The following is a 12,052-nucleotide window of genomic DNA, read 5'->3' on the forward strand; positions in this document are numbered from 1 at the left end:
AGCACGTGACCTGTTTTCGGTACATGGAGGAGCACGCGATCTGTAAACCGTACTTGATTGGCTATTCAACCAAAAGAATTAAATAGTGTTGTAGTCTGTATCATTTAAGGGAAATCTGAATGTACAGACGGATGTCCTACATATTGACCCTCTACGGTTTCCGGTCTCCAAAGACTTTCTTCCTTTATACTATATTCATATTTTTGAAAACAGTCAAATGAAATATTTTTAAATTTTAAAGCAGAAATCATTTTAACTTGTCTTAAACGTGACATGATTTAAGAGAACCGTGATTGAAACAAATTGATGAAGAAAATTCGTGTTATTTGTGTTTTACCCTATTTGCTCATTTAAGGCCTGATTTGTTCCAAGAAATATGGACAATTATTTATATAATTTTAATTTCTGATAATTCCCAGGTAATATATTTTGTAATAACTATAGGACAAAACGCACCTTTGACAATCCAGAACAAGAAAAGCATTGATGCAAAGCATCAAAGGGCGTCCAAGCAAGAAATGCAGCAAGTGAAGATGAACTAGTACACTATGATGACAAGATATTCTTATAAACTACCAGAAATGTATACCATTTATGAATGAGCGGACGAAAGACATTGTTCATTATGAACTTTGATTGGCATGCTAGAGATTAGAATATTACTTGTTATTTCTTTATGATCGTGGTTATTAATAGCAATGGATATACATGTATGCAATCATTTATAATCCATATGTGTAACGCATGATCAACACGTACCACACATTTGTCCCTTATTATGTTATCGCTATTAGCGAAGACCCCCTTAAGGTATCTGTTCACACTTTAAGTTAGTAAAAATATGACAATGGTTATATTACCATGTTGATCATGTTGAGCATAATTGTTTATCATACAATAATTGTAATATCTATTAATTTTAATTAAAAAAAATACAAATTTTATGAATATTGTTTTCTTTTATTCTTTTTTGTGTTTTATGTGCTATTTTAATACTGAGTTTTTACTACTCTTTTTTATTAAAATTGTAAAATAAATTTTAAGAATTCAATTGTCATATTGACCGACGATTATAAGTCAAAGCTTAACTGGAAAAAGTCAGTAAATTATTAATTATGGTTTATCTTTCAATATATAATATTGTATATTCTTAAACCATGTACATGTACATTGTATTTTTCTTTATCATTTTTTAAATTATCGATCAATTGAATAATTCATAAAATCTAATTTGTAACTTTGAATAATTCCTCGGCATCTTTACTAAACACGGATAACAAATTAAATAATTAAATAAAATATTTCAAAGTTGATAATGTCATTTTAATACCATAAAAAATGTACCTTTTTCTCAATTATTGTACATATCACGGATTTATGTTACATATAAATCCGTGTACATATTTATTGTGTTTATCTCATATAGATAAAATGAAACATGCTATTGTTGTTGTTTTTTTCTAATTGTAACGATATCAAACATCTACTCCAAAACCGGGTGAGACCAGACAATAAACGTGTGGTACGTTTTCGCCGGTCACTAGTAAATCCTGGTCAAAATAGACCGGGAGAGACCGGCATTTACCGATAGGAGTGATAAATAGATATATCTATAAATAGGTTTTTGGAATATTTAGGTCATCAACTGATCATTCTAGGATACATGTACAACAATAACATACCATGATAACCGACTGTGTATTACAAAATGATAAATAAAAAATCCCGAAGAGCGCAATTTATTGACGGAAAAGGTTATTTCATTTGAAAATGTTTGCATTGCGAAAATTCATTGTAACATATCGCGACATTTCATTCTTATTTAATAATCAAGCACCCTCATACCGATCGGAATTATCGGCTTTTATTATGACCGACTAAAAGGCTCGAGAAGTTGCTGTCGCCCTTTCACAAAATCTGATCTCATTCCATAAGAGCGCCGCGCTTCGGCGCGGACGCCAACAAAGAAAATAAAATAATTCTTTGGTGAAGCATTACCCCCAAACATCGTCTGGCATTTGTCAGATCAATTTATACAAGATACGTCTCTTGCCTTAATAAACTAAACTTGTATTTGACTTGTATAAGACCACTTTATAAAATCACAATGCTTAATAAAAAAAACTGGTATAAGAGCAAACTTAGTGAAGTATTGCAATGCTTTATATTTAAACCAAGTTTAAGAGCTAAGTGAAATATCATAATGTTGAATAAATAAAACTAGTATAAGAACAGAATGAATATCATAGTTTACTGAAATCATGATAAGACACTTAGCTCTTACACTTGTTTAAAATATTAAGCATTGTAATAGTACACTTTGCTCTTATAACAATTCTCTTTACAAAGCATTATGATATTACACTTTGTTCATATACTAGTTTTATTTACTAAGCGTAATAATACTACACTTTGCTCTTATACCAGTTTTCTTTACTAAGCGTTATGATACTACACTTTGCCCTCAAACCAGTTTTCTTTATTAAGCATTATGATACTACACTTTGCTCTGATACCAGTTTTCTTTATTAAACATTATGATATTACACTTTGTTCATATACCAGTTTTATTTACTAAGCATTAAGATACTACACTTTGTTCTTATGCCAGTTTTATTTATTAAGCATTATCATATTACATTTTGTTCATATACCATTTTTATTTACTAAGCATTAAAATACTACACTTTACTCTTACACCAGTTTTCTTTATTAAACATTATGATATTACACTTAGTTCTTATAATAGTTATATTTGCTAAGCATTATGATATTACACATTGTTCTTATACCAGTTTTATTTACTTAGCATTATGATTCTACGCTTTGCTCTTATACCAGTTTTCTTTATTAAGCATTATGATATTACACTTTGTTCATATACCAGTTTTATTTACAAAGCATTAAGATACTACACTTTGCTCTTATACCAGTTTTCTTTATTTAACAGTATGATTTTACACTTTGTTCTTATAATAGTTTTATTTATTAAGACTTATGATTTTGTTAATATTTGTAGCTGCATGATCGTGCATATTTTCAATGTAGCTATTGGGCTGTTGTAATAGTATATTGCAAGATAGTGTTCACAAGTACATTACATTCTTAATATGCATTAAAACATTAAGATATACACATTGATTTTGAAGTGTAAAAAAAGCTTTAAATCTGCTGTCTGTAGTTAAAAAGTTATTAGCTGAATTTAGCAAAATTAGTTCTTCCAATAGATCCGTATGAAAGAATTTTGTCTGTATATTGAGAGTTAAATAAGAAAAGCGCAAAATCATTGCTATGTATAGGTAAGTGTTTGTATTAGGACGACCGTGTATAAAACTGCAAATTGGCTCTTACAACTCAATACCAGATATGAAAATAGTGAAAGTGTTACCTTTTTAATCAAGCACACAATGTCTGTCACCAGCAGTCACGTACAGAAACACTTTAATTTACGTTGACAGGTGAATGGGTCCAATTACTTAATCTAGCATGTAAAATAATGAGTTTTCGAAATATATAGGATTGTTAAATAAATGAAGTTTATTCCTGTCACATGAAACAACATAATGTTTTTCTTACTTGTTCTATAAAAATATAAACAGTCAGCAATTTATAATTGACATTTTTCTGAGAGTTAAAAGGATGTCAAAAAGTCACCGTGTAATGATTTGTCCCTGCGACCTCTACGTGTATTATCTATGAAATAAATTTTAATGTGTCCTCACTTTGGGTAATATCAACTGAAACACCTGATCTCGCCTAATGCAAATTTACCAATCACAATTATCACTATAAGCACTCGTCTCTTAATGAAAAAAGCGGCTACACTAATTTCTGCCAAATAAGAGCCAATTTGCAGTTATACTGTTAAAACTCTCTAGTTGGTGTGTATAAAATACTAGAGACACACAAAATAACAACTGTTTCGGAAATCAAGCATACGAGTATGGAAATAGAATAATTTAACGATTTTAATAAAAAATAATCCGTATATACTTCATCAATTACAGCTTTTTAATATTCTAACTTCCATTTTTAAAGAAAATGGTGCAGCGATTGTTAAGTCTCATTTACCTTTTGTAGTAGACTTTTACCTCCTAGGAAAATTGAAGTGTTTGTTTTTGTCTGCTCAGGTTGGGGTTTTTGTCAGTTCTGGAAAACTCTTACAGGTTGGGGTTTTTGTCCGCTCTGGAAAACTCTTACAGGTTGGGGTTTTTGTCCGCTCTTGAAAACTCTTACAGTTTGGGGTTTTTGTCCGCTCTTGAAAGCTCTTACAGGTTGGACTTTTGTCCGTTCTGGAAAACTCTTACAGGTTGTGATTTTTGTCCGATCAGGAAAACTTTACATGAAGGTGTTTTTGTCCGTTCAAGAAAACTCTTACAGATTTGACTGTTCAGCAATTAAATATTTAAAACAGTCTATACACGTTTATTCATACACGATTTAAAGGCCAAGTTTTCCTATAGTTACAAGTTCCAACTGTAGCTATTTTTTTCAGTATTTCTGACAGAGACCAATATATTCAAATCTACGCACAAAAACATTTTGTTTACTGCAAAAAAAACAGCTGTGGGAAATAGAATCCTTCATGTACTGATGCTTTAATGTAAAGCAAACTGTTCATAGATTATAAAGGAAAAGTAAAAGGTGGGAAGCAAAGGCCATGTGATGTAAACAGAAACATCAGCAATGCCTTGAGTAAATATTGTACATATTGTTAACTGAAATATATTCACGGTGAATGCCAAATATAATACATTTTTAGATAGTAATTTGTAATAATAGTATTGAAACGTAATCATATTTTACTATGCAACTTTAAATATATAATTTGACTTTTACCTCATCAATTTCCTTTGTTTCTGTTTCAGCAATTGACTGACTGTCCAGTAATCGCCATCTTCCCGTCAAATTAATCATTGCAATATCTAAACGGTAATCATTTTGTCTGCAAGCAATCCATCAATTATATCATTCACCTTTAAACCCACACATCCAATTTTAAATGATTATAAGTAAATCGAGTATATTTGTAAATGAAAAGTTACAAAAACAACATTGGGGACACATATTTTACGTGTTCAACATAGATGACCTCAACCAACCCGTTGAATGGATGGACCGAACCTCACTGATTTGAGAGACGGTGGAATTGCAGAAACGGTATACCAATGTAGATATCCTACATACACGACAGATGACGCTAATAAAATTTTATTCACTTTGAATTTATTGACAACAGGTAATTTCATGAAGGTTTTCGGTGACACCTCACCGAGAGATCTACCATCTCTCGGTAATAAAGTAGCTTCCAAAATCAAGGGTCGAGTGAGTACGTTTTTCTGTGACGGGTTATGGACCTTCGACAAGTCATGAGTGGATTTTACCCAATAAATGAATGTTGTTGTTTGTTTTTTTTCTATCCGTCATAGGTTATATAGGTTATAGAGATGAGACAGATGTAAAAATACAAAAGATTGCCTCGAGTTGACTGTTAAACCATCAATTATTGTTTCTATTACATGGGGAGCATAAATATATTTTACATTTCCCGAGGTTAACTGGTATGTTTATAGTCAATGATAAATTACTTGTATTTAATCACACTGAATTATGTCTGTACAGAAATAAAATAGCCAAAACCTTGTTATCTCATTTATCATATTACATAAAAGCTCCATATGCTAAGCAACATTACATTTCAACCCTGTAGCCATGGAAATGAATTCAGTGCGTTATCAACTACTCTGGTAATTTATAAACATGTTTTTTCTTTCTTTTTCTTGCCGACTTAGAAATATTTTTCTTTTTTCTTTCTTTGATCCGTATCGCAGCGGTCAGTCACACCAAGGATAACTAACCAGTACTTGTCAATTTGTTGCCAAAGGAATGGCTACTTAGCCCACTTGATCTCTGAATCAGCGATTTAGAAACACATGGCAAATAGTCTCAAAGTTCGAACCGATTTTTTGCCGAAAGGTTACGCCTCACACGATGATCGAACCAGCGACTCCTCCCTGTTTTACTAAATGCAATATTCTCCTAGATAAACATGCGGACAATTATTTACTGCTGTACAGTCTCAGTCAAAGTATATTTCAGGTGGAGTCGAAATTTTATGTTCTTGTACGGGTTACATATAGGCTCAAAAGTTTCGTGTCTTTTTTCCCCTTGTACGTTATGTTATTGTACTCATGCACATGTCGCAATACTAAGCAATATTCTATCTTATCTGTAATTATGACTGAAAAATAAGGTTTTGTATACCCCCTCCCGTTTCTGTCACAGTTAAGTGACAATGAATTAACTCTTTTTTCCTTTTTTTTCACTTAGATCCTAAGGACACTTCCATGCCTGTCAAATGTTACACAATGTCATCAAATGATTGAAGTTCCAACCTGTTACAGATTGCCTTCCAGAAATATTTGACAGCTAAGGGCAATGTCAAGTTCTAGCATTTACTATAAAAAGCGCAGGTTGTTCTAACATACCGAGAACACTTGAGCAGCTTGTCTGAGGTAAGATTTTGTGATACTTGTATAAAATAAATCATCTATTTGTGTGTAACAATATTTCTTCTATCTAACTAGTATACGAAACGTCTTTTACATCTCTGTATGTTAGAATAAGAATATTATAAAGTTATTTTGAATATATTAATTTATCATCATAGAAACATTGTACGCTTACGTAACAAATCAAAAGCTTTAAATGGTCCTATTTGCTTTCCTTGTAAAATTATGAATTTTAAAGATATAATATTTTTATCACAGAAATTTATTGAAATCAGGGTCACAGGTTATAAAGAGATTTTTCAAGCTCAAACTCAGATATCAGTTATTTGTTTGGTCAGAAACTCTTATAGGATGTACACTGACCAATAAAAATCTTGAGATTTAAGTCAAAACTCAGAAAAATGTTTTGTAACCTGGAGGCCAGTTTTATGAAATTCTTACTGAATATGTTTAATTTTGAGAGAGAAAGTTCAAGAAAAGCTCAAGAAAGCTGCTTCTTTCTAACAAAAATATTATTTAAAAAAAGTGATAATTTTCTTTTAAATGGCACTATAGATTCATAGTTTGACCACCTATAGTATGTAGAAATTTTGCGAAATCAAAACATGTTAATTTTATATCTACAAAAAGACTGTGTAGCGATCATCATTATTATATGATCTATAAATACCTTTAAAATGACTTTCTCCGACTGGTTAAGATGTAATTTTTTAGTAAAATATAACTAGTGAATATAAGAGTATATTCCCTGTTTTTTCGTATAAAAAGTATATTCATCGTTTTTTCTCTACAAATAGATTTTCATGAAAGCCCACAAAGACGCGGGCTATGACTTGACTTGACGCCAAATTTGTTATTGTTTTTAAACGATGGGCAACTCGCAAATAAAAGTCAAATTAGTCTAGTTTAGTTACCGTCTTTACATTTTTAAAAAATAATTCGAATTTAGCGTGCCATTGCGCTCATTAAATTGTCGGAAAAGTAGAACAAGCTAAAAAAAAGGGCAATTTTTGTCGTATTCAATGGCAGATTTGATATGATCCCATAAAAATTATATAATATAGTTAATTATAATTATAGATTTTATAATAAAACAGATATATACTTTTGATGTGATATGTACTGAAAAATGAATATTGACCGTACATATTACATCATATTCACCAGCTAAAAAGTCCATATTTGTATAATATTTTCAAGTCTCAAATTGGAGCATAATATATCTTTAATATATTCAATGGGCAACAAAATTATATGTTTTCTACAAAAAATATGTTTTCTTGATATTTCTAAAACTACAAAAAGAAAATATAAAAATTAATTAGGAACATGAAAAAGGAAGGACGATTTGGTTGTGTTTATGTTGGTTTACCATCGACACATAATTATGTTTCATTATAAAAAAGGACAAACATTGTACATGTGACTCCGTCCGAAACATGAACCCATTTTTTTTATTCTATTCTATATTTTCAAAAACAAATAATATACTGTTTGTCATCTTGGTTTATCGTTTCCATTTTCAGATATACGATAAAAATGAAGCAATTCATAGCAATTATTCTGGTCCTCGCCGTTGGTGTTGCCATGGTAACGTGCCAATGTGACAGGAAAAAGTGTGGCGGGAGAAGTCCTTCAATCGGTGATTGCAGGAGGTCTGACAACGTATGGCGATGGAACGGGTTCAGTTGCGAAAAAATGCCAGTAGCATGTTACGATGTAAAACCAAAGCAAAACGCTTTCGACACTATGCAGGCATGCCGCAGTCTTTGTGACAAATATCAATGAACATTTTTTAAATGAATTAATTGACGATTCTTTCCGTTTATTTTTGGCTATTTTAGTCAAACTATTACACTGAATACAATTGGGAACATATGATATTTTTGTTATAATTTTAAAGTCATCCTTTCATCCGTTAGAAATGGTTATGACCATGTAACTCTTGTCTCTTGTCATATTTTAAAATTATTGCCAATCGTTACGAAAATTGACGATGGTCGTTGTAAGTAAAATGTTTATGGTCATGTTGACGTATAGGATAAAAATAAAATCATGCATTATGATATGTACTTTAGTTTAGTTTAATAATATTTAATTGCATATTTTGTACATGATATATTTAAACAATCTAACATCATTATCCTAAGGATAAATGCAATTAAATGTACATACGAAAGGGTTTGACCTCAAGTTATACCAACATTATCTAGAGTATCATATGTACGTGCGAGATTGGTTAATTTATCGAAGAAAATAATTTCTAACTTTATTCCAATTGATTTAAGATCCAATCAACTGCAAATAGCGATAAAAAAATCAAAGGCATCTCAATAATTTGAAATAAAGCATTACCAAATAAATATATATTTCAGTACTTAAATTGCCCCTAATCGGATACGAAAATATTACATTCGAAAGTGTTCGAAAACACTGAGTAAGGAAGTGACATAAAAGGAGGTAGCAATCGTAACAACTCGGCAATCTCCGTCAACTTCGGAGATCTTGAAACCGCCCGAGGTGTTCCGAGTAAGGGGGCAGGGGACATATTCCGGTCAAATTTTTTAATAACTTGAAGGTACTGGAAACTTCTGATATTTCTCTGTCATTGTAATTCTTTCTTGATTGTGTGTAGGAAATGAGCAGTATTTTTGGGTTTTTACCCGGAACTAAGCATATTGGTAGCTTTGTATATATATTTGTGACTCTCCGAATGGAGGTGAAAAAGTTAAAAATCAAGCTTTGACAGTTGGCGTCAAACAAGTAAGAAATTTCAGATAAATTTTGTGAAAAGTCTAAACGTATGACAGACACTTTATTGATCATTTTTGAAAATGCAATAGCTTGCACTGCGTGTTAGTGATATTTTTAAAGGAACCGGGCGGATTCTGGAGTATTCTGCACCTTTATGAAGATTGCCAATATTGGTATATTTAAGGTGTGATTTTGGCTGGGTGGGGGTAAATATAAATTGCTGTCAGTCATGCATGCAAAATATTATTTTCTTCAATGTATGTCATATATCTTTGAATAGTGCTGTGCAACTGGTTATCTGCCTGTGAAACAGATTTTGAAATATTTGGAATTGTGTTTCTGGCCACACTGAAATACAAAATTGTTCATTATTAGGTCCCCTGCCCCCTTAAGCCTCTCTCTCACAAGTATGATGTTCTAATAACCCTAGATTGCCGATGTTCCACTATCGCTCACTGTATGAAGTAACGTGAGTATTTTCAATGAGCTGCGAAGAGAGCTTATCTACATACATGTAAGATAAATGTAAAGATAAGTGGCCAAGGCCGTCTAAAATCAGATGAACTTCCTGTAGAATATACTTATATGGAAGAATAAGACGCTTACATAACATAAATATAGCTCTGTTGATGAACTAAAGCAATTGCCAATAAATCTATGCGTATATTAGGAAAAATAAACTTACATAAGTTTGTTCTACATTATCAAATATCAAAATTGGCATGTGAATATGAAGACCATTGATATTTAGATTAATCTAAAGGAGTTCCGGAAACGAACCTTCTTCTAAAGATTATTTTTTAGATTTCTTTCTAAAGATAATTTTTTTTTAGATTTTTATCTTCTGTTTTATCATAATTCCTCTCACAATTTATTTAACATTGCTTAAATATCTCATTATTTAGTTTGTCCAAAATAACGACACAAACGGTAATGTTGTTCATGAAAGCAAATAAAACGAAATATTTTTTGCAATAAAACCAACTTTATCTCGGCCATATATCGTTTTAAAATATACTTCTTTTTTATAATCGAACGTGATTAAATATTGTTGTGAATTTATTGAAATTGTATGTAAAAAATCTCTTTGCGAGAGTACGAGACTAACAGTTAGTTAAGATATTATCACACGGAACGGTCGAATAATAATTGATAAACAGTATGGTTTGCAAAGTAATTATCTAAGACACATCGCTGATGATTTTCAGACGATTCACTTCTAACACAAGTCACCCCAATGCATTATGTTGAAGTACTTACTCTTAAGTTTAAGGACATCATATGAAACTATGGTCTAGCTTTAACAAAGTTAACCTTAACGAATTTCTTTGTATAGTCAGCTTGACTAAACGTACATTTATATACGTATTAACGAATCATCGTTTAGTATTTGAAGAGAATTAAGTATAGTGAGTTTTCATCTTATCGTTCGGCACTAAATTTTGCCTCGTAAGAATAATTCAGATTACATATTTGTTCTTGTATAAAAGGTATATTCAAAATTCATCGTCAGTGAACTATACTCTAAACTGTTGCCCTCTTTTATATTCTGTCGAATTCTAAACGACTCTATGAAAGCAGAACACCCTCAATAATTGTGTTGCAATCGAAAAAGGTAAAACAAATTATGATTTTGTGTATTAAGCTTATTTATGAAACTAACTTCACGAAAAAATGGTTTTTTATGTGTCAAAATATGCTGAACTTGCCACTACAACATATTTATTACTGCTATTATAGAATAGAACAAAAGAGAACATAATTTTGTTTCGCCTCTTTGTTTAGATGGTGGACATTTTAAAGGATGACTGGTATATGGTCGACAAATTTGTATAAAAGTTAAAAATGCTGTTTTATTTTATAAACAGAGGAAATGTCGCTAAAAGAAGGATATCAATTAACTCTCAGTGTCGATGTACTGACGTATTCGTCCAAATGTCATAGTCGAGGAAACGATAGAAAAGTCACATTCAGATGCTCATATATTTGTTATTTATTTTTTGGGTTTAACATTGTGACGACATAGAACATGCTTTTATTATACTCCCCTCGTACAAATCAGATAGCCTCGTGTTTCAATGCTCTTTCTATTTCATATTTTGTTTTTAAATTAGCTACACTTACATCATAAGTGTTCGATTCTGTCCCGTAGACGGTCAAGAGAGTCCAACAGGATGTTTTAATGATTCAACAACATCGGGAATTTTATTGGTCAAATTTATGTTAAATTCACAACTTAATTCACAATATTTTACCATTTTTTCCTTTCATCAGTACAAACCCATATAACCGTATATCTGTCTATATGATTATCAAAATGATAACAATTTTTCATGTCAGACTTTAAAGTGACATTATGATCATTATTTCGCTGACAATGCATGTAATATATACTGTATGAGGGTCTATTCGCCCGTTAAGGAAGAAAAAGTATCCTTCGCCATCGGAACAAGGGTAGTTTGGTCTCCAGGACATGCCCTTTATGTAACACAATAGTCGCTTGGATTTAACATGTGTCCACCAGGTTTTGATGCTCTGTGCCATGTGCCTTCTCTGCGACGTGCATGCTCCGTTATGAAGAGAGAATGTTTGCTGTCAAGTTACATATGATTACATGTAGTAATATATTTCAATAGATTTAATATCCTCCTAAACCACTTAGCCAATTTCATCCAAACTTCAAATGAATGTTCCTTTGGTGGTCGCCTTTTAAAATTTGTTCAAAACATTTATTTCCACTCAGAACTCTGGATGACATGGCACCCGAAAGAAAAAGCTTAAAAATC

At 31.4% G+C, this 12,052-nt stretch overlaps 1 long non-coding RNA gene across 1 annotated transcript; it reads left to right on the forward strand.

Annotated features, from left to right (window-relative positions):
* Positions 1-6,338: 6,338 nt before the first annotated feature.
* Positions 6,339-8,381, forward strand: LOC132741851 (uncharacterized). The gene is made up of 2 exons (XR_009627352.1): positions 6,339-6,515; positions 8,039-8,381. It is a non-coding gene; the product is annotated as an uncharacterized LOC132741851 (long non-coding RNA).
* The last annotated feature ends 3,671 nt before the right edge of the window (positions 8,382-12,052 follow it).

The sequence above is a fragment of the Ruditapes philippinarum genome, unplaced genomic scaffold, assembly GCF_026571515.1.
Source record: "Ruditapes philippinarum isolate M1 unplaced genomic scaffold, ASM2657151v2 ctg923_1_1_1_1, whole genome shotgun sequence".
Classification (NCBI taxonomy): domain Eukaryota; kingdom Metazoa; phylum Mollusca; class Bivalvia; order Venerida; family Veneridae; genus Ruditapes; species Ruditapes philippinarum.